Source organism: Saimiri boliviensis, chromosome 5 (genome assembly GCF_048565385.1).
Source record: "Saimiri boliviensis isolate mSaiBol1 chromosome 5, mSaiBol1.pri, whole genome shotgun sequence".
NCBI lineage: Eukaryota > Metazoa > Chordata > Mammalia > Primates > Cebidae > Saimiri > Saimiri boliviensis.
In genome coordinates, this window is record NC_133453.1 from 54,378,117 (window position 1) to 54,401,802 (window position 23,686).

General features: G+C 34.6%; 1 long non-coding RNA gene across 2 annotated transcripts in view; it reads left to right on the forward strand.

Annotated features, from left to right (window-relative positions):
* The window catches only part of LOC141584572 (uncharacterized), a 536,063-nt gene that overhangs the window by 507,886 nt on the left and 4,491 nt on the right, over window positions 1-23,686 (forward strand). Inside the window, exons 1-3 of one of the 2 annotated variants that reach the window (XR_012517684.1) lie at window positions 16,912-17,076; window positions 22,049-22,184; window positions 22,597-22,687. This is a non-coding gene — a long non-coding RNA (uncharacterized LOC141584572). Of the gene's footprint in view, window positions 1-16,911; window positions 17,077-22,048; window positions 22,185-22,596; window positions 22,688-23,686 lie in introns of those variants that run through there. The other variant, XR_012517685.1, reaches the window with a different exon arrangement.

A 23,686-nucleotide genomic window follows, 5' to 3' on the forward strand; every position in this document is an offset into this window, starting at 1 on the left:
AAAGTACTCCACTAGCTTGATAATAAAAATGGACAAAAATAAGCAACTATTTCTTGCTTTGTACATGCACTAGTTACATACAAATGCTCTTTATATAAGAACTTGAAAAAGACAAGATTCTGAATGTTAATTATGTAATAATAACCCTATATTTCTGCTGCTTTCCGCATTTGCACATTCTGAGCACTTAATAACCTTGTGTCAAAGAGTTCAAACATAAAAAGCTACAAGGCCAATTCACAATTAAAGATAACGTGAGGCTTGCTTGCCCACCTCCTTCCTTCCCTCCCACCTTTCTTCCTTTCTTGCTTCCACCTCTCTCTTTTATGATAATCTACTCACTAGCCACGGGTATATATTAAAACATTACACATTTTTCAGTAGAGGAAAAGACTATTTTTTTTGCTTTTAAGTACTGGTATTATATATGGATAGTCTATAAGTAGAAATATGGATACTTCAATGTATATACATATAAGTATAAAAAAGGGAAAACGGATTAATTCTACCATTTATTTTATAGCAGTAGCATTTGTGTCAATAATGCCTATTTATACATTTATTTTTTATTAGATGATATGATCTGTTCCTTTTTTTCTTAAATACAGGAATTAGAAACTAAACAGTGTAGGGTAATCAATATAATAGTCTAATTTTTATATACTCTATATTATGTTTATCTCTCAAAATTATTATGAGAGATAATCATAATTTCTCACATTAGGCCGAGCTACATAATTTGAGGCTCAGCATCATGACCTATGCCTGAAATCCCAGACTGAGACAGGAGGATCACTTGAGCCCAGGAGTTCGAGACAAGACTGGGCAACATAGAGAGGACTCACCTCTATTTTTTTTAAGAAAAAAAGAAAATAATAACTTTAATATGTTGAAAATTTTCAAAACGTTTATTACAGCAAATGTTCAATGTAAAGAGGTAAAAGTAAAATATTGTGGAAAATTTGGGGAAAAAAGCAATCAACCAATTCTCTAAAGTAATTTAGCATGTATTTTGAAAAATTATGAATTGCTATTCTTTTTTTTTTTTTTTTTTTTTTTTTTTTTTTTTTTTTTTTTGAGACGGAGTTTCGCTCTTGTTACCCAGGCTGGAGTGCAATGGCACGATCTCAGCTCACCACAACCTCCGCCTCCCGGGTTCACGTAATTCTCCTGCCTCAGCCTCCTGAGTAGCTGGGATTACAGGCACGCGCCACCATGCCCAGCTAATTTTTTGTATTTTTAGTAGAGACGGGATTTCACCATGTTGACCAGGATGGTCTCGATCTCTTGACCTTGTGATCCACCCGCCTCGGCCTCCCAAAGTGCTGGGATTACAGGCTTGAGCCACCGCGCCCGGCCATGAATTGCTATTCTTATTACCAAATCTGATTTCTGTTGTACAAACTATGCATAGCATCCACTATGATTATTTGCTGCATATAATGGTATCTGAGTGGTAATTTATACATTATGGCATAAAAGCACTGGACTAAAAATAGAAACGTATGGTCTAGTCCTAGTTCAGGCACTTTTTAGCTTAACTCAACTTGAAAACATTGGTTACCTTTTTATGTATTACCTATCCTAGACAGAAAAATTGAAAAATAAAAACTAAATTACAGAGATGTCTAGAAATTCAATTATGTGGATATTTGAAATACTTTACAGCATAAAGCAATGTAAGATTTTTTTCACCCAGTTGCTCTTTTCTTGTTCATGTTACCATTTTAGCCAGAAATACTTTCTCCATTCTTAATTATAAAATATAAAGACTATCTGTGATATTGTCTTAAAGAACTATGACTCCTACTGAGTATCCTTTTTAATATGCACTAACCATTAGCATTTAATCATCAGTTCTCACCTCCAAAATTTATTTTAAGCACTACAGGACTTAACGTGTGCTCAACTATTATTCCTTTCTGATAACACTAAAATACAAGGGTCATGAGGCAGGAGACACATCTATTTTGATCATCGCTATTTGTATCTAGCCTAGTGGTTGGTAGATGCTTAAAAATGTTATCAATTTTATAACAAAAAATTGAAACAAAATTCAATTCATTGAATGAAATTCAAAGTGTGGTATTGTAGACCGAAAAAAATCTTTCTTAGGGATATGAGAACTGAGGTTACATTTCTGTTTGACTTTGTTCCAATCTATATAGTCTTAGGTATTTTACTTAAACTCTGAATTTCTGTTCCCTCATTGTAAAATAGAGAGTTTAACTAACAAATTCTAAAATAGTAATTGTGTAGTTTTCTACTTTACATGTTTAAATCCTTTAGTAATATTTAAATCCCTTCGAGCTTGTGGTAAAATAATTCAGACAAATGTCCTTTAAATTTTCTGCTTTTCTCCCAAAGTTTCAAAAATATAATTCTACCTTTTTTTTTTGTAAAAATCAAGATTTTTGGAAATGACTTTAGTAGCTTTTTAGAAGCCCACGTTATTTCCTGAGAGTACTGAATTTATATCTATTATTTGTCTAAAACTGCAAATTTTCCAACTTTAAGCTCTCTCTCTCCACACAGCTCCCCTCTACCCCCATTACATGATGCTTGTTATTTTCAAGCTGATATGTATTCAGTATATATCCATGAAGACAGTGATTTTGAGACAGGGTAGCAAAAGGTGACAATTGCTCTCAGAATACCTATGGGCTCTATTTCTTGCCCCTAAGTGAAAGCATGACTTCCCAACACTGAGTTACATTCCCTTTGATATGGTTTGGCTCTATGTCCTTACCCAAATTTCATCTTGTGGCTCCTGTAATTCCCAAGTGTTGTAGGAAGAAACTGGTGGAAGATAATTGAATAATGAAGGTGAATCTTTCCCATGCTGTTCTCTAGATAGTAAATGGGTCTCATGAGATCTGATGGTTTTAACAAGGGGAGTTTCCTTGCACAGGCCCTGTCTCTCTCTTTGCCTGCTGCCATCCATGTAAGACATGACTTGTTCCTTCTTGCCTTCTGCCATGATTGTGGGGCCTCCCCAGCCATGTGGAACTGTGAGTTCTCCATTAAGCCTTTTTCTTTTGTAGACTGTGCAGTCTCAGGTATATCTTTATCAGCAGTGTGAAAACAGACTAATACACCCTTAAATGAAAGCAATAAACTCATAGATCCTCAACTTCCACCTTCCTGCTGGGATGGAAATGTGAATTATTAAAGACTTAATGTTAATATTGGCTGGACCCTTTTATGTTGTTTGTTGGGAATTAGGACCAAAAAAGTCCCATTGGTCTCAATGAATATTGCTTTTAACTCTTCTTCAGTGTTTCCGAATCCTTAATCATGTCAAGAAGGAAATGGTGTGCACCTCGTCTTCTCATTAACCCCATATGTTGCCAATAAAAAACAGTGCAGCCATGTTAAGTACTGGGGATATAGCTCTAGAGACAAATTTATCAGCCAAAACGCAATTCGAGTCTGTTTTTTTCACTTGAATAATCATCATAATTTTTATTCCTGGACTACATATGATTATTCTCCCAAAGAGGTTATTTCCTGGTTGCCATCTTACTTTCTTCATGTGACTTAATTATAGGTGGAGATCAAACTTACTATTCCTAATTCGTTTTCTTATTTAAATTTAAGTGGAAACAAAGTGCTTATGGTTTTTGAGCATTTATAGTGTTTTGTTCCATTTTGTTCTTTAATACTTTTTCTAATCAGAATATGTCAGAAGACAGAGAGAATAAATATACAGATTTCTCTTTAACTGTGAAATTCAATTTCTTTCTAAATGTTAACTAAATAAAGAAAATAAATTTCAATCATTTAATATGATTTTCTCCCTAGGCATATTGACTGTTTCTTCCTGCATCCCACCTTTCTTTCTGAAATTAAATCCTAAATGCAAAATGATATTCAACTTTCAGAATACAGTTTACACAAAAAACTATCTTTGAGATGCCCCAGAGATCACAAACATGTATGCTTTCATCTTACAAAAAAGGAGGTGCTGAAAATAATTAAGCATATTTGATATGTTACTATTGAAGAGTTGCAAAGAAAGAAATATCACGTCAGAAGACATGGCTAACATCCTTTAGGGTAAATTTCTATCAGTAAAATGTTGCTAATATAAATATTTTAGAAACTGATTGCTATATGAATAGTGCCTAAATATTTGTCATTGCTCTAGTTGTCCAGGATATGTTTCTGTTTATAGGACTCCTAATGGATATATTACCTGACATCAGACATAAATAGTATAGTATTGTTGGTCATTTTTGTTGTTTATTTTAATGTTAATGTAGGTGCTACTTTACTTCTTTAATTTGAATTTTGGATCTTATTGGTCAGTGTTACACAATTCTCCAATTTATGTCACTTCACCTGTTTAGGTTTAATATATAGATATTTACCACTTACTACAGATTTACTGAATCTTGTTAACTGATATACTTGATGTGTTCTTGGTATATTCTAACTATGTGCATGGTATATTCATGGCATATTATATCTCAGGAATATTACATCTTATATCTGAAAATTTTTCTCTATAATAATGTTCATTTTTAATAAATTAGATGTAATATATACTTTTCTTTAAAAATAGTTATTATTTTATAGATATATAAACAATGTAAATTTTTGAATAAAATACTTTGGGATTGGTTTTAATATCTTTTTTGCTGCAATAGGAACAATCAGATTTTAAGTTGCACTGTCCTCATGTGAATTCTTATCAGTGTTTTCACTTTTGAAAATTTTCAGTTATAAATTAACAACAGCCCTTTTGTCTTTTGTAATCTACCAATAGCTTTTATTTTACTCTGTTCCCGTGAAAGCAGTTGTCATCAACTACAGGCTATGGTGCTTCATCTTAAACAAAGAAGGACTGTCTCAGAGTTTAGTGGAAAAGGAGTATGTCAGGTATTTTTAGGTACCAGTTTCTGATAGTATCCCTTAAATAAATCTGAGACTCTACATTTAAACTGAGTCGCAAATTCCAGAATTCTAGTTGAGAAGTAGATGGGTTCCTGAGACCACTAAATTCAAAACAGAGCCAAAAAAGAATTAATTACATAAAATAAATGAGCTGATGAGGGATGACTTTGGTTTTTGTGTTTGGAATATTGCTGAGGTTTTAATGTTCTATTTTTTGCATATATAGGGAATACATTTTTCCTCTTAAGATATTTATAACTCATAACACTCTACTGCTCCATGCTTTTGTAAAAAGAAATAAAATATTTTAATATATCTTATTTTATCTGCTTGGCTTCTCTAGATTTTGAAAGCCCTCTTTTCTTATTCTCATTTCCTTCCTTGTAATTATTTGCATAGGTTCAATAAGAATCTATGTTCCTTGTTTCCAGGGCATAATTGGAAACTTCAGTTATTTAAAAAATTGACTTTATGAAGCCTATGATTTTAAAGTCCTCTTGAAAAAAACTAGCCTGATTCTTGAGTTATAGGGTTCAGAGCTGTGATAGGCAGAATAATGCCCTCTGTACCCAGTCATATTCACCTTCTGTTCCCTAGAACCTGTGACTATGTTACTTAACACGACTAAAGACATTTTGTAGATATGCTTAAGGTTAAAGATCTTGAGATGGGGCGATCATTCTGGAGTATTTAGGTAGGCCTCATCTGATCACATGAGTCCTCCGAAGTGAAAAGTCTTTTCAGAGTGTGGCTAGAGACAGAACAGAGAGAGGGAAGAGGGAAGACTTAAAGCATGAGAAGTTGGGTCCTGCTGATGCTGGCTTTGAAGGCAGAGGATTCTCATCCTTTTAGGTGAGATAATGGGCTAATGGGACAAGTCAGATGTCTAGAATCATGGTTCTCAGAGATAAGCATTTTTCAGATGTACATGAAGGGGTTGCTTATTTTTATTTTATTTTGTTCTATTTTATTTTATTTATTCACTCTGTCACCCAGCCTGGAAGTGCTGAGGCATGAGCACAGCTCACTGTAGCCTCAACTCCACCCAGGCTCAAGAGATCCTCCCACCTCAGCCTCTCAAGTAGCTGGGACTACAGATGTGTGTCACCATGCCCAGCGAAATTTTGTATTTTTTGTAGAGATGAGATTTTACCGTGTTTCCAGGTTGGTCTCAACCACCTGGGCTTGGGCAATCTGCCTGCCTTGGCCTTTCAAAGTGCTGGGATTACAGGCATGGAGGGCTTAACTTATTAAAACACATGTAAGAATTTTTAACTCAGTAAGTCTTAGTGGGGCTAGAGCATTTACCTTTCTAACAAGTTCATAAGCTATGCTGATACCTTTAGTGCCGTATCTCACTAGAATTCTAAAGAATGGCACACTGGAGTCATTATGACTGAGATTATATTCAGATAGCCTATTATAATACCTACTAAGGCATTACTGGCTCCCACATAGCATACTTGCCAGCAGCACTCTTCAGAGATATGAAAGAATTGTCAAGGGCTATAGACTTTACTGAGATGACTTATATCACAACCATGAATTTTCAAAATGTTAAGGTATATATGTGTATTTAACTTTTTTAAAAGGGAGCTTTATTTTTAAAATTGATTTTGTAGCTGAAGTTTATAGTACTTCATTTTTCTTTGCATTTGTGTCATAAACATAAACACTTTAATATCTTTTTTTTCCATTGATTTTTTTTCCATTGAAAACAAAATGCAGAAGTACAGTGCTTATCATAAGGCACCAATGATGAGTAGAATTTCATTTCACTGTACTCAGAAAATTTTGCTTCGAGACATTAGAATATCTGTATAAATCAATAAACTGAACATCAGGTATGAAATTAGGATTATACACTTAAACATTTAATCCACAAGTAGAGGTTTACTTTCTCTCAAAAGTAGATAATAGTTTTATGAAGTAGAATTAAACATAGTTTGAAATTTAGAGTGCATCCAGCCATTTATTCCAGAAATAAAAAGACCTTGATTTATTTGGAAAATCCTGTAACTTTCAGTTGGTTCATTTTGAAACCATTTATAATTTGTATTATAATAAAGCCTTTATAATTGTTTCATTTAATATCCTATGAGAGATAATTAAAGTATATGAGGGGTTTTTCCATAATAGTTGCTTACTCTGAGTTTTGAAGGAGCAGATTAAAAATTTGATTTTTAACTTCCTTGGATATTAATTGTCGATTTTCAAATATTGATACTTTTATAAGATAATGCCATTTTCTAAAGTTTTAAAGTTTACTTTATAATATCAAATTACAAGGTCGTTGACTGCACAGACATATAAAGACTGTGGCAGTAACGAAAGAAATTAGGGTGTTAAAAAAATCAGTGAGTGTAATTTTGACCAAATATTCCTTTTTTTTACAAAGTTATAATAACAATAGAGAAAATACTATGTTCCTGAAATGCTTTTTTAAAATACAAAAGTAAATTTTTATTAATTCAAAAATATTAATTATCTACCATATTTCAGAAAGTGTGCTCGTACTTAGGTTCAATATGAAGACAACTAATATTTGTGGTCACAAAATTTCTAATTTGGGGAGGGGAAAATATAGAAATGATAAATGTACAAATACATAATAAGGACTACTGGTTTCAGCTCTAACATGTAAAAAGTTTGGAAAAGTTTGGAAAAGTTAAAGTTATCCTTATAACAAGAAACAAGACAAACAAACTGAATACCAATTCTTTTCTAAGGCCCGTGAAAGAACTGAAATTTCATGGCAAACTGCCACCCCATAATCTGGAGACTTGGGCAAATCCAGTGAGTCACAGCTGAGATCTCCTTACCTGGGGAAGAAGCTGCTGGAGCCATAAGCTGGTAGGAACACTTAAATGGTAATTTTGACAAACTTCTGGAGGCTTAGTGTGGATTACTTTGTGTGGATTACTGTGAGAATGAGAAGCTCCTGGAAGCCATAGTCTCCACAGTGATCCACACTTTTGTGTGGCTTTTCCTACTGCACTAGATTTTTACACTCAAGAGTCGGGAAAGATCTCATCTCAACTCTTAACAGAGGTTAGGGCAGATTAACAATTGAGAAATGTATCTGGAGCATTCTCCATAGCAAATACCTACTCACCGGGATAGAGATCTTACCAGAGTGTTTTCTCACCGGGCATTTCTCCCACTCAGCCCCTTCTAGCCTTCCCATTACCACAAAGTGGAGGAAGTAACAAACACTTCGTGGGGGTGGGGGGGTCACAGATTAGATTCAAGGAGCCACTAAAAATTGAAAGTTATTTGTAGGGTTATAGAACAGATCTCCTCCCACATACCTTGCTACCACACCAACGGAGCTCCAGTAGTACATACATCAGATTTCAGCTGAAAGAGTTGCAAGACAGGCTGTCTCAGAGAAATACTTAGGGAAGCCCAAAGACAAGGAAGAAAACAAAATCAAGGACAGTAGAGGAAGTTGAAATTATAACCACAGCAAACATTAAACAAAGCCAAACTCCCAGATTAACACAAAACCTCATACTAAACATTTGTTACTGTACTTGCTATTGCTCAAATGTATCGTGATGGACTTTAACTAAAAATTTACAAGGCACATTAAAGGCAAGAAAAAAACATAATCTGAAAATATAAACTATAGGAACTGAGTTCAGCTATGACACAGATGTCGGAATTAGTAGACATGGACTTTAAAATAACTATATTTAATATGTGAAAGGCTCAAATGGGAAAAGTAGAAAACGTTGTAGGACAATCATTATTTAAGTGGAGAGGTGAAAATTGTAAGAAAAGAAAAAGACAATGCTGGAACTCAAGAACAGTGTAGAAGAAATTTAAAAATGCCTTTAATGGACTCTTTATTAGACTAAACATGAGTGAGAAAAGAGTCAGTGATCTTGAGTATAGGTCAACAGAAACTTCCCAAACTGCTAAGTAAAAAGGAAAATAAACAAAAGCCAGAACAAAATTTTAACACAACAGCAAATGTAAATGTTGAGCATTTTAAGCATTTAAAAATTTATATAATTTTAAAAAGTCTCTGGAAGGATTTTGACTTGTGCTTAAGTACAGTGTAGGGACCAAGACCCTTGGTTCCCTGGCGGTTTGAAAATCACTGACATGAGGCAGATTGGTTAATAGGAGAAAAAGCATGTTAATTTATGTAATGTGCTCACAGGGAAAGAATCGCAGAATGATTACCGACTTCCACAAAGGGGTTCAGAAGCTTATATGCCATCCTGGCTAATAGGTTATGGAAAAGGGGAGAAGAGGCATTCTGTTGGGGGCAATAAATGATTACTAGGAGGAATGAGTTGAGGAACAGAGATTAACTGGTAAATAATGATTTTGGAATTTCAATGAATATGAGAGATAGGCATTATCTTGTGAAAGGGTCTGTTAAGGTGTGGTTACATTCTTGGTCTTTTTTTTTCTGAAAAAGATAATGAGATAACAGACAGGGGAAGAAAAAAAAATAGTTGTTTTTCTTGGTGAGTTTGTATTTTAGGCAGATAAAAGAACTTTATTTTATGTTTTGGGAAAGATTTGGGTGAGAGAACTGGAGAAGGACCCTGAGGCTTCTGCAGCTCAGTACGTTAAAACCCCCTATTTTGGGATATCAGCCTCTGAGCTCCAATAACAGGAAACTGTGAGAGAACATCACTGTCATTCTAAACAAAGAGAAAAAAAAATCTAGGCAACGTAAAAAATTATATGGTTAAACCCCATTTCTACAAAAAACAAAACAAAAACTAGGGTATGGTGGCACATGTCTATAGTCCCAGCTACTCAGGAGGCTGAGGTGTGACCATCCCTTTAGCCTGGAAGGTTGAGGCTGCAGTGAGCTGTGATCATGCCACTGCACTCCAGCCTGAGTGACAGAGTGAGACACTGTTTTTGTTTTGTTTTTAAAAACTATCACAGATCTGATGTCACTGGGTAATCTGAGTTTTACAGAATGGCAGGCCCCTTCAAAGAAAGACAAGACAAACATATTATTTCAACTTTGTTAGAACATGTGAAAAAGACTGGGCTGTCAGAAAAACAGGTGAGAAAAATTCTTTTGATGATGGCAAAACCAAATTATGTCACAATATATTTAAAGAGGTTTATTATGAATCAATATGACTGACTGAGGCCTGGCTTACATAATCTCGAGGTCCTTAGAAAATGTGCCTGAGGTCTATGTGTTATAGTTTGATTGTATACATTTCAAGGAAATAGGAATTGCAAGTAAAATCATAAATCAATACATGGAAAGTATACATTGGTTTGGTCTGAAAAGGTGGGACAACTAGAAGTAGGGGTTTACAAGTCAAATGTGGGTTTTAGGAATTCTTTAGTTGACAATTGGTTGAGAGTTATGCTACTGTCTAGAGAAGAAATCAGTAGAAAAAAATGCCCGAGGCTGGACATGGTGTTACATGCCTATAATCCCAGCATTTTGGCAGGCCAAGGTGGGAGGACCACTTGAGCCCAGCAGTTTGAGACCAGCCTGGGCGACATAGAGAGACCCTATTGCTACAGAAATTTTTAAAAAAATTTGGCATGGTGGCACATGCCTGTGGTTCTAGCTACTTGGGAGAATTACTTGGGCCTGAGAGGTTGAAGCTGTAGTTAGCCATGATTATGCTACTGGACTTCAGCCTGGGCAACAGAGCAAGACCCTGTCTCAAAAAAAATAAAAAAGAAAAGAAAAAAGAAAAATTGCCTGAGTTAATTGCCTGAGTTAAAATAAGGGAATTTTGGAGATGAAGGTTCTTGTTATGTAGATGAGGCTTCATAGTTAGCAGCCCTCAGAAAGAAGAGGTGGTAAATGTTTCATTTAAGACTTTGAAGATATGAGGCTCTCAGTTAATCTCTCCTAGTTCCAGGAAAGGCCTAGAAGAGAAAAGACCTGGCTACTACAGCTGCGAATTTCCCCAACAAAAGAGAGGTTTGCAGGACCATTTCAATATGTAGACCCTGTGGCAGCCATTTTAAAATAAGTCAAAAATATTTTGGGGGGAAATTATTTTTATTGCCTTTAGGATCTGCTGTCATGTGATAATGTATGAGAGTGAGGCTGGAAAATAAGGCACATCATATAAGGTTAATGAAAATCTGTCTAATGGGATTTTATGATTTGTAGGGTGTGATTCCCAGGCCCCTGAGATAGGAATTTGGGTAAGAGAAAAACAAAAAAGGTCAGAATTCAGTCTTCAATTTGATTTTAACAGATTCTTAGATGTTATGTGTGGGTTAGCATTTAGGATGACTAGGGCTTCAGACACAGGAGAAGTTCATAATCACTTGGCAAATTCTTTTCAGTATTATCACCAAAGGCTCTTAAGAGAGAGCCTTGCTCAGTGCTTGGTGCCGGAATACAAGAGGAGCTACCTGGGGCAAATACAAATTATTCCATTCCTTCCCAGACCTTTGATAGTTTGTATATTTTAAGTAATCTGTCCATTTCATTTACATTAAAAAATTTACTGGCATCATTTCTTCATATTTAATTATTATCTTTTAATTTCTATAAGTATCTATAGTAAGATTCTATCAACTATTCCTTGTATTGATAACATTGCTATTTGTGTCTAGTCCCTTTTTCTTCCTGATCAGTCTGACTAAAAGTTTGTCTATTTTAATAATGTATTGACAGTCATAAGTTTAACATTTAAAAATTCTACCTTAATAAGAGTTATGATTCTGCCTGAGATAATTTTGGGAGTAAATATTAACATAAAGGAGGTAAGATCTGAAATAAACGTTTTAGCAGTTAGGGGTCAGATTGAGGAAAGGGCATCAGAAAAATGAACTAAACAGCAGTGGTTGGTGATAGGGCAGAATAGGCTGGTGATAGGAATGATGCTCTGAGGGAAGGAATGTGCAGAAAGGAGGCAGACATCAATCACGTCCAAACACGCTAATAGATAGAAAAGAGGATATTGATCACTGGATTTGTCTACGTGAAGACAGTGGTATATCTGATGAATTTGACACCAAAAGCAGATTATTTCTTGATGTTTCTCTCCTGTATACAACAAAAATTATTTTTAGTTATTACCATGAAAATAAAATCCAAATACTGATAATAGCCTGAAAAGAAATATTGACAGTGAAATTTTTTTTCATTGAACTTTGTATAAGTAATCACACTAGTGAAAGATTTTTATGGTAATTACACACAAAATCACCTGTAAATCAGGACTATGCTTGAAAAATTGAGAATGCGATACAGGGCACATGTGGAGTGTTTGGCCTTGTATAGGACCCCATATTAGTTAAGCATAGTAAAAGAAGGAAAGGCAGAGTATATAGGAACACATCTGAGTCTATTAGTAGACGAGGTGGTGGTGATGGTGTGGGTGTGTATTTTAATCAATGAAACAGGAACCAACATAATCAGCAGAGAGTGAGTAAGAAGAAAAAGATACTAGAGGTTTTAAAAGAAAACAAAGAATAGGAAAGTAGTTGAAGACAGTTGGAGAGTGAATGAAAGAGGAAATAGTAAATAAATTAAGGAGAACTTTATAAATTATGTGTATGCAGATAGATAAATAGGTAAGTAGATGCTACCTACCTAGCTAGATTGATTGATAGATAGACTGGATGCCTATTGAGGCACGTAGTAGAAGAGGGTATTTGAGTGGTTGTCTGCTATTTTGGTTTTATAAGTTTTGGAAAGCAGGAACAATAACATTCCTATTTCCATATTTGTTCTTTGTGCAGAAGGGAAAATCTTTTGTTGCAGAACACATACATGTGAATTGCAGTAAAGCAAACAACTGTAAAATAAAACATTAAATAATATGAGAAAATGTCAAACATAACACAAAGGAATATGTTATATAGGTGTTTCAGACTGTACAGAATATACATTATGAGTGTTAGAAGAGATGGCTATGAAACATGTTATGGTAAAGATGGGGTCTGTTCTGAGACATGAAAGACCATAGACTTTTAAGAACTAGAATCACCAAGGGATGCCATATGAAGTGCACTAGAAAAACAAAGGTACTAAAATGATACCTGACACATGGTAGGTATTCAATAATTTGAGTGAATGATAACTGTCATATAACAGCAAGTAAGCTCTTAATCTTGAAATGCAAATTGCCTATAAGATATTAATAGAAAATATAGTTGCAAATCTATCTGGGCAGGAGTGTGGAAGACCTTAAGTCAGGTAATGAATGTAGACATTTTTCCTGAGAGGCAGTGGAGAATTGATGACCCTTGAACAGAGAGATCATTTGAGAGTGCGTTTGAAAGACTAGCAAGCAACAGTATACTGGAAAAATTCAAAGGAGAGAAGACAGTGGCAGATGTTACAATTACGATAATATTATAATATTCTACGTGAGTATATGTTAACAGTCTTTGCTTTAGGAGAAAGGACAACAGAAAATAAGCAGATATTTTTAAACGTTTACTGAATATGATACATTATGTAGAGTTATGTGTTGTGTTTGTTTTACATTTTCTCATATTAGTATTTAATGTTTTATTTTACATTTGTTTACTTTACTGTAATCCATTTGTATGTGTTCTGTAACAATATTACCTAGTTAGGTCTTGACATCATTTTTAGGTTATTTCCAAATAAGTTAAAGTGCATATTCAAAACATCTCATTTTCATTAATATAAAACTTATATATCTTGCCAGGTATGATCATGTAATTCTAGCATTTTGGGAGGCTGAGGTGAGTGGATTTCTTGAGCTCAGGAGTTCGAGACCAGCCTTGGCAGCATGGCGAAACCCCATTTCTACACACAATACAAAAATGAGCCAGGTGTGGTGGTGCGCACCTGTCATCCCAGCTACTTAGGAGATTGAAATGGGAGGATTGATTGAGCCCAGGAGGTCGAGGCTGCAGTGAGCTGTGATCACATCATTGTAGTCCAGTCTGGGTGGCAGAGCAATACCCTGTCTCAAAAAAAATTATAAATCTTATTCTAATTTATTAGCTTTTAAACGTTAACTAGACATGGGAAAAGAGTGAACATCTTTACTAGGTTAAAAATGGTAACACAATATTAAAACTAAGCATAATGTTAATAATTTTTGTGGCTAACTTAGGATGCAGTGGTTAATGTGATTTTATTTGTTGGCATTTGAGTCTTAGTTAAAGGAAAGAGAATAGTTTTCTTGTAACATGTTAAAGGAATTTCCTCTGTTCTGATCCATATGGTACATGGTTTATGTAGAACTTTGCAAAATATAGTCATGGTGTGATGAAAGCCTATATATTTTCATCAATGATGTCTAAAGCAACAGATTTGTCAGTCAACAGCCTATAAACAATATTTAATACATTTTCCTATTTAGATTAAAGCTAACTTGAAATGAATAGATGATTTAAAACATTTTTTTAATGTTTAAATTATTCTTTTTTATTGTACTTTGGGCTCTGGGGTACATGTGCACATACTGCATTTTTGAAAATACATTAGTAATCTTGCTTGATAGGATCATAAATGAAAACACATAAAATTATTGAATGTATCTTTTATGCTTTTCTGAAATTAGGACAAGGTAACCTATATACAGAAAGTTATACTTTAAAAAATACAATGTGGAAAAAATGACCGGTAATTTGCAGTTAATTTGAAATATGTATCATATTCTAATTGGAATTGTAATTATTTTTAACATGCATGTCAACTTCTTGAAAAAAGGGATTTTTATCTTGTTTACATTTTGCACTCTGAGTAGTCCTTTTTAGATTTTAACTTATTGCTTGCTAATTACTGGTAAATTTATATTGAATATGAAGATTGTTTAGAACAAGTTAGTGTAGCTAAATGAATATGCATTTATCATTTTATTTTGTAGTTTTTTTTTCTTCCATAATATCTTCTGTAGCTTTGTAATTTTGCTTCTCATATCTAAATACTTAATCCATCTGGGGCTTATTTTCATATGTGATGTGAGCTTGTGATAATGATAAAACTCTATTTTTTCATATGAGTCAATTTTCCAAAGTCATTTATTATATGGTTTTCACTTTTATTTATGATGATATCTCCACATAAATTCACACTGATTTTTGGACTCTGTTAGGTCTATTTGTCTTTGCAAGTTCCATATTATTTTGATTGTAGTGGCTTCAGATAGCCTAAAATCTGTTAGAGTAAACTTTACCTTGGCTTCTCTCATGTCTGTTCTTTTTAATTTCTTTTGCTCATTGTAGGAACCAATTTTTCTATTTACATTTTTGGACCTTTATATATAAATTTACATTTTGATTTGTATTGATTTAAAACTATTATGTGGAGAGGAGCATCTTTACAATATTTTTAATCACTCTATAAACATTATATATGGCTATATTTATGTAGATGTTCTTTTATAATATGTTTGGAAATTATTATAAAGTACTTACATATTTTTTGTTAGGTGAATTTATTATTTTTTTTGGTAGTTCTTGCTACTACTTTATAATTGGTTGTTTTTTATGTTGAAAACTAGCATTAATGTACATGTTCCTAGATGCAACAAATAAATGTTCCTCTTTCTACTTATATTACAGCAATCTTTTAATCCACCTTTTTCATAGAATTTAAGCTTTTTGAAGCCTTACCCATGTATGGCTTATCATATTACCGTATTTCCAGACATACAACAGTAACCCCTGTGTTTCTCATTGATATGGGTTACTCAAGCTTCTTGAGAGCAAAACATCAATTCTGAGTCTGTTTTTAATTTTCTCTATGAAAATGTCACATTCTTGTACAGAATGAAAACCTTTTCATAGTCAAAGATGCAGAATTTTCCAGGTGACAAATGTTACTTTCTTCTGTGTTTTATCTCTACAGTGCAGACATACTACATAACAACAAGAAAATCAGATAGTTTTCCTCTTTTCAGCCACACTTGGCTATGGTTTGCAGCATCTCTCCCTTTGAGGAGTCACTTTTACATACCGAGCCACCCTGGTAAGGCACTCCAAGAGCTCAGACTTAGAAGTTTCAGGAGAACAGTGATTCAGATCAGGAAAATTACTGTTTTTCTTTCCATCTTCAACAGTGTCTGTCAAAAATTGGGCATATAAACTAAACAGTGTCAATGATGTATACTCTTATATTGATTTTAAGAAATAAGAAAAAGGGGGGAAAACACAAAACCTCTAAATGTCAAAACTGCGAGGACACGATGTTGGATCCTCTCAGCTGTTTGAATGTTGGAAGCTCCCATGTAAAGCTCATAAAAGGAGCTTCACACAGCAGGAAGATGCATTAAGTCAAAAGGAAAGGCAACAGCTCTGAATTTATGTCCCCTCTTCAGATTCTTTTTGGATAGCACTACATTTTCTTTTATTAGAACTAGTTTGAGATGCATTGATATTATTTGCAATTCTTAAGCTTATTCTGGTACTTGAAAGCAGGGTAGTATATCTCACAGGCCTTAAGTATGACTTTTTTTGTGTGTCACTAGATGGATATGAATGTTCTTTCACTAATAAGTGGAGACAATCCATATTTGACAGTAAAGCAGCCAGTTAAACAATCTCTTTGTGTATTTTTTGGGAGGAGATCACATATACACCTACAGGGGTTGGAGGTTTCAAGAACAAAGTAGGAAAGTGTCAGACTGCATAGTTGTGTTGGTCCATTTTTATGGCCTTCAATACTGTCTTAGAAGAAACAAGGGCACAACATTAACAAGAATTATAGATGTTAGGGAGTAATGCAGGCCATTATGAGAACTTTTGGCTTTTGCTTTGCATGATACGGAATGCCATTGAAGATTTTATTTTATTTTTTTGAGACCAACTCTTGCTCTATCTCCCAGGCTGAAGTGCAGTGGCACAATCTTGGCTCACTGCAACCTCTGCCTCCAGGGTTCAAGCAATTCTTGTGTCTCAGCCACCTAAGTAGCTGGGATAACAGGTGTGAGCCACCACAGCTGGTTAATTTTTGCATTTTTAGTAAAGACGGGGTTTTGCCATGTTGGCCAGGCTGGTCTTGAATGCCTGGCCTCAAGTAATCTGCCCACTTAGGCCTCCCAAAGTGCTAAGATTCGAATGGTTCAAAACCACTGAATGGTTTTGAACAGTAGAATAAGATAATCTGAACAGTTACTTTAAAGGCTCACTCTTTTTTTTTTTTCCTTAGAGAATGAACAGCAGAAATGCAAGGAAAATCCAGTTAGAAATGTATTATGATGATGTACCTAAGAAATGATGGCAACAAAGGTCAGTTGTAGTGGATACAGTAAGAAATGGTTGCAGTTTTGGATATATGGATCAGTCTAGACACGCTTCAGCTACATAAAATAATTAGCCAGTTAGCTAGCCCAGACTGACTGTAGTCATCTGTTCTCACACTGCTAATAAAGGCATACCTGACACTGGGTAATTTATGAAGAAAAAGAGGTTTATTGGACTCACAGTTCCACATGGTTGAGGAAGCCTCACAATCATGGTGGAAGGTGAAGGAGGAACAAAAACATGTCTTACATGGTGGCAGGCAAGAGAGGGTATGCAGGGAAACTCCCCTTTATAAAACCATCAGATCTTGTGAGACCTATTCACTATCATGAGGACAGCATGGGAAGAACCCACCCCATGATTCAATCACCTCCCACCAAGTACCTCCCACAACATGTGGGGATTATTATGATTAGAGGTGAGATTTCATTGGGGACACAGAGCTAAACCATATCATGGATCATCTGGAAAGACCAACAGATAACCTGACATGCCTATAAACATGGAATGAACCCTTCCAGTTCCCAGGGGACTTTTGCTTGTGCTTTTCAGCTCATTCAGTAAGAGTGGTGCTAGACTGAGATATTCACAGACCTTGCTCCCCAGGAGACAGAATACTTAAATATATTTCTTTAAGGTTCTACTCTACATAATATCCTGTTGTTATTCCAGCTAACAATGGTGCAAATGTCCATTAATTAAATACATAGATATAGTTTGGATATTTGTCTCTTCTAAGTCTCATGTTGAAATTTGGTCCACAGTGTTGGGGATGGCATCTGGTGGGAGGTGTTTGGGTCATAGAGGCAGACACCTCATGAATGTTTTGTCATTTTTCCATGGTAATGAGTGAGATTTTACTCTAATAATTCACATGAGAGCTGGTTGTTTCAAAGAGCCTGGCACCCTACTCTCTCTCAATTCCTTCCTCTCACCACGTAATGCCTACTCCCCTTCCCTTTTCACCATGATTGAAAACTTGCTGAGGTTCACCAGAAGCATATTCTGGCACTATGCTTCTTATACAACCTGCAGAACTATGAGTCAAATAAATTTATTTTCTTTATAAATTACCTAGCCTCAGGTGTTCATACTAAAGTAAAATAGACTAAGACGTCTATTAAGACTATGTAGTGATAAATGTGAACCAAAAGAGACAACAGGTGGATTGTGACTTTTCATATTTGTCCCTGTTTACTTAAAACTAAAAAAAGTCATATTAAATTTTAAAATATATTTTTTAAATTGGCATTTTCTAATTTAAGCAGAATTTAAATATGTTTATAAGAATTAAGTGCATTTAGTTTGTTACAGCTATAGACTGTTAAAGAGTATTTTTCTTTTAATCATGCAGAATCATATATTATTCTTTCTTGAGAATTGTGTGATCATACTCATTAAATTGTACATCTGAGAAGAATGAGTGCTAATTATGTTTACAATAAAAATAATATGTAAATATGTCATCACTAATGAAAATTAAGAACATTAAGAAGGGTCTATGCTATGCTTATTATAGCAAGTCTTGTTAATTTGGACAAACATTTTTTCACCTGTAACATAGTGAGAAAGATATTTTAATGTAATTTTAGATGTATATAGAAAAGGAATTAGACAATATTGTATTTCTTATATTTAGGAATAATTACTGCTGGGTTTATATATTTTAATGAAGAAAATTATTGATTAAAATACAATTGGCCAAATGTTTCTCCATATTTTATCTAATGAATAATTTATATTTTCAGAGGCTAAATATCTATGAAAGCTATTTTCTTATATACACTATTAATATTTTGTAAACAACTGTTTGCAAAACTTACAAATATGAGATTCCAATCAAAACCTCAGCAGAAGCTTTCCTCAGAAGTTGGCAAGCTGATTCAAAAATTAATAAAGAAATGTGAAAGACCTAGAAAAGCCAAAATAATTTCAACAAAGAAGAATGAAACTCAAGGATTTACCCTACTTCAAAGTTGTATATAGTTTCATTGAAAAAAAACTCATGTTATATAAATAGCTTATTTTTTTTCTCTGTAAAAAACTCTTGCTTTCTTTGTAAGGTTGATTATTAGATACTGTTGTAATTGTGCATGGTATTTTATTTTCCATTATATTTGCTGCTACTGGTATAGCATGCTGTTACTAATAATTTCTAGTAAATTGCTCATATAGAGTAATGCTATTCATTCTTCACACATTTAAGAATTTGGATGAACCTTTCCACTTGGTCTAATGTGCCATTGATTAATTTTAGTGTTGTATAATTATGATTACTGAATATCATATATTCATCTGAAAACATGCCAAATAAACAAAGTGATAACTTATGGAATTACATGGAGAAATATATAAATCAACATAAACAGTTGGATATTTTAACACACTTCTCTCAGAAACTATTAGACCAAGCAGATATAAGATAGTTATAGGAAAATAATAGCAACATTCATTATGTAGTATTTATACCAGATACTGTTCTAAGCAATTTGCCTATATTAATTTATTTAAATTGTGTAGAAAACATATGATATAGCTGTATCAATCTGTTCTCACATGGTTATAAAGACATATCCAAGACAGAGTAATTTATAAAGGAAAGAGGTTTAATTGACTCACAGTTCTGCATGGCTGGGGAGGCCTGAGGAAACTTACAATCATGGCGGAAGGTGAGAGAGAAGCAAAGGCAGGTGTTACGTGGTGGTAGGCAAGAGAGAGCAAATGAGTGAAGAAGAAAAAGCCTTTTTAAAAAACATCAAATCTCATGAGAACCCACTCATTATCAGGAGAGCAGCATGGAAAAAACTGCCCCCTTGACTCAATCACCTCCCATCAGGTCCCTCCCTCCACATGTGAGGATTATGGGGATTACAATTCAAGATGAGATGTGGGTTCCAGAATGCAGCCTCAATGAAACCAAGAACTCTGTTTATTTGGTTTACTATTGTATCCCCATTTTAAATTGTGATTGTAAAGCATTAGGTACTCAGTACCTATTTCTCATGTAAATAACGCATTTATAGAAAACTTCATTAACAGCCCAGGTGATAGGTTTCATGTTAAATGTCTCAGATGTGTGTTACATAATCATGACAAGAATCCCATGTCATAAAGAGAAACTGCTAGCTTATAAGTGGCAAAGATAGGATTTGACCTTGGGTAGTCTGATTTCAGAGACTGAAATCATCATACCAACCTATCAAAACATGAGAAATGTGCTTTAGTGTTTAAAGTAAAATGTTACTATCTCTTCTCTGAGGTTTTGGCATTTTTCATTCTTTCACATAAAAAAGAGCGATGCAATTTACATTTACTTTTACCCTGGCTGAGAGACAGCTGAAAGTTTTGTTTGTTCTTTGATTGTTAATTTTATCAGTACCTTGGAGTATATACCTTCTTCAGCATGCTAAAAGTTGCTATTACACATATTTTTTTTTCTGAAACCAGCATGATGAATTAAAAATTATAGCTTATTAGTATCTCAGAACTGTCAACCTTTTATTTTTCATTATTTATGGTTTGCATTGCTATTCACTATACTCTGTGAAATTCCAGGCTCAGATTTTTCTTCCTTAGTATTTGTATGGTATATTTATGCATATTACACTTAATTTTATGCTTTCTGAACATTTTTCTACTTTACAGTGTAATTTTAATTCTCATTTATAAGGCATGTATAAACTCTAGTTTCTGAGAAGAAAATGCAAAATAATATTCATTAGTTGGGATTTATTCAGAAACTGACAGTATAATTTGGTCATGAAGTCCCGAGCCAATATTTTACTGCTTTCTCTGAGAGGCTGAATATACAAACAGACAATAGTCACACCATATATAAAAAGAGAACTCTGACCCTCATCCTGTAGCAACCAGTTCAGGAAGTAGAACAACAATCCCAGTAGCCATTGACCCAAAGCAGCCAAGACATGATCAATAAGTGACAGCTTCTCTAATTTTTGCCCCTACTTCCAACTTAGGATCAATGAGAGAAAGTCAAATATGCTTCCATAACCAATCACAGAGCATGTCCTTGATTGTAGTTAGTCTGCCTATAGCTTTCCCATGGCAACAGCCTCCAATCAGAGCATATTTGCTGTCTTCCTTTTATTCCATATAAAACTTAGTCACTTGTGTGCCTGCCTTTGAGTCTCTGCTAAACCCAAGGAATGGTGTCTCCCTCCATTGCTATATGGGAAGCTCTGAATCAACAGCCCTTGCTTGTTCTCATTTAGGTGGATTTTGTTTCTTTCTACAGTTCCTTTATTAGTACCTTGACAATTTCATTTTAGTTACTTTTAGATTGTACATCCAGAATGTATTAAGAATGTAGACTTTCATTTATACATTGTATTTTTTGACAGTTTAAATATAGAGAAAGTGCAGTCAAAGATGCAGCCCCTCAGTCCTGGGCCAGCTGTGCTCATGTGCTTTTCTGGCATCCCTAGCACAGGTGCCTCCATGCAGAGGCCTCATTATGAGGGGACTGAGGCTGGATATATTTTAGGTGCTTCTGCTGAAACCTTATCAGGAAGTCTTGACTAGATGTTTTCTCCACTCTGCCTTAATAGTTTCCACTCCTGGCACGTTTCCCTCACCTTTCTCCTGGCTACCTGGGTGTACAAAAAGGTTTTCACTGTTTTCAGGATTATCAGCCTTGAGATTATTCTCCGACTTGCACTACATGGCATCTGACTGACCCTTGCCCAGAATGATTTTGTGGAGGAAAATGAAACACTGGGAGCATGAACTTTTTTTTTCCTCTTTGCCTCTCACCTTCACTGTTGAAGTGCTATGGGCTGAATTGTGTCTACTCCCTCACCGGTTTATATGTTGAAGTCCTAACCACCAATAGCTCAGAATATGACTGTCTTTAGAGATAAGGTCTTTAAAAAGGTAATTAAAAATAAATGAGGTCTTTGGGATGAATCCTAATCTAATATGATTGATATTTCTATAGGAAGAGGAAATTAGGGCAAAGACACCCATAGAGGGAGGAGCATGAAAGACATGGGGTAAAGATGACCACCTACAAGCCAAAGAGACAGCCCTCAGAAGAAACAATCCTGCCAACACATTAATCTCAGAGACACAGGGTGGGTAACTGTGAACAATTAAATTTCTGTTTTTTAAGCCACCCAGTCTGTGGTGCTTTGTTATGACAGCTCAAGCAAATAAACACACATGGTAAATGAATAAAGATTTGATTGTGTTTTGGTTTGGCTTGCCCCAATTACCACCTCAATACCTGGCAGCTAAATTCCTTTTGTCTTAATTGTATAAATGGTATCTTGGGAAAAGCATTTTTTTAATGGAGTCATAATTTATGTTTTTACTTTTATAGTTCATGTTTTATTTAGCCTATAAATTTTTTTTTTTGCAAGATCACAAATTTTTCCTTTTTCTTTTAGAACTTTTTCATTTTAAAAGTTAAATTTGTGCATGGTGTGAGATGGGGAGAATGCTCAATCTTTCTTTCTTTTCTTTTTTTTTTTTTTTTTTGGACAGGATCCCACTCTTGCTCAGTGGTGCCATATAGCTTACCAAAGCCTCGACCTCCCAGGCTCAGGTGATCCTCCCATCCCAGCCTTCCATGTAGGTAAGACTACAAGTGGACACCACCATGCCCAGCTAATATGTGTATGTTTTGTAGAGACAGGGTTTCACTCTGCTGCCCAGGTTAGTCTTAAACTCTTGGGCCCAATTGATCTGCTTGCCTCAGCCTCCCAAAGTGCTGGGATTACAGGCATGGGTTACTGTGCCCAGCTCTCAATCTTTATCCACACAAATTAAATTAAATAACTTTGCCACCTTTGTCAAAAATAAATTAACTGTACATGAGGAGGCCTATTTCTGTATGCTTCATTCTATTACATTGATTTACATATCTGTCTTTTCACTGGTAACAAATAGTTTTAATTTTTGTAGCTTTATTCTTGAAGGCAGAATAAGTCTTTCAACTTTCTCTTCTTATTTAGTATCATTTTTCAGAATCAATTAATCAATTTGTGTAAGTAGAATTACATTTACCATATAGTTCATTGGGATGGTTATCTTAACACATGGAGTGATTTAGTACATGAATATTCTATATTTCTCCATTTACTTAGGTCATCTTTTTTCTCTCATTTATGATTTGTAGTTTTCATTGTAGAGATCTTAAACATTTTTTTTGTTAGACTTCTTCCTATTTTATATTTTGTGTTGAAACGGTAAATAAACTTAAATACTTTATTTTATGATAGTTTGACACTAGTCAATAACAATACAACTATTTTGTATTTGACATCTGTCTTTGGACTTTGACAGGTTCCTTTATAAGTTCTAGTAGTTTTTTATGTGTTTGTTTTAGATTCTATAGAATTTTTCTTTTCTTTTTGAGACAGAGTCTCACTCCATCACCAGGTGCCAGGCTGGAGTGCAGTGGTGTGACCTGGGCTCACTGCAACCTCAGCCTCCTGAGTTCAAGCAATTCTCCTGCCTCAGCCTCCTGAGTAGCTAGGATTACAAGTGTGTGCCACCACACCCAGCTAATTTTCTGTATTTTTAATAGAGATGGAGTTTCACCATGTTGGCCAGGATGGTCTCAATCGCTTGA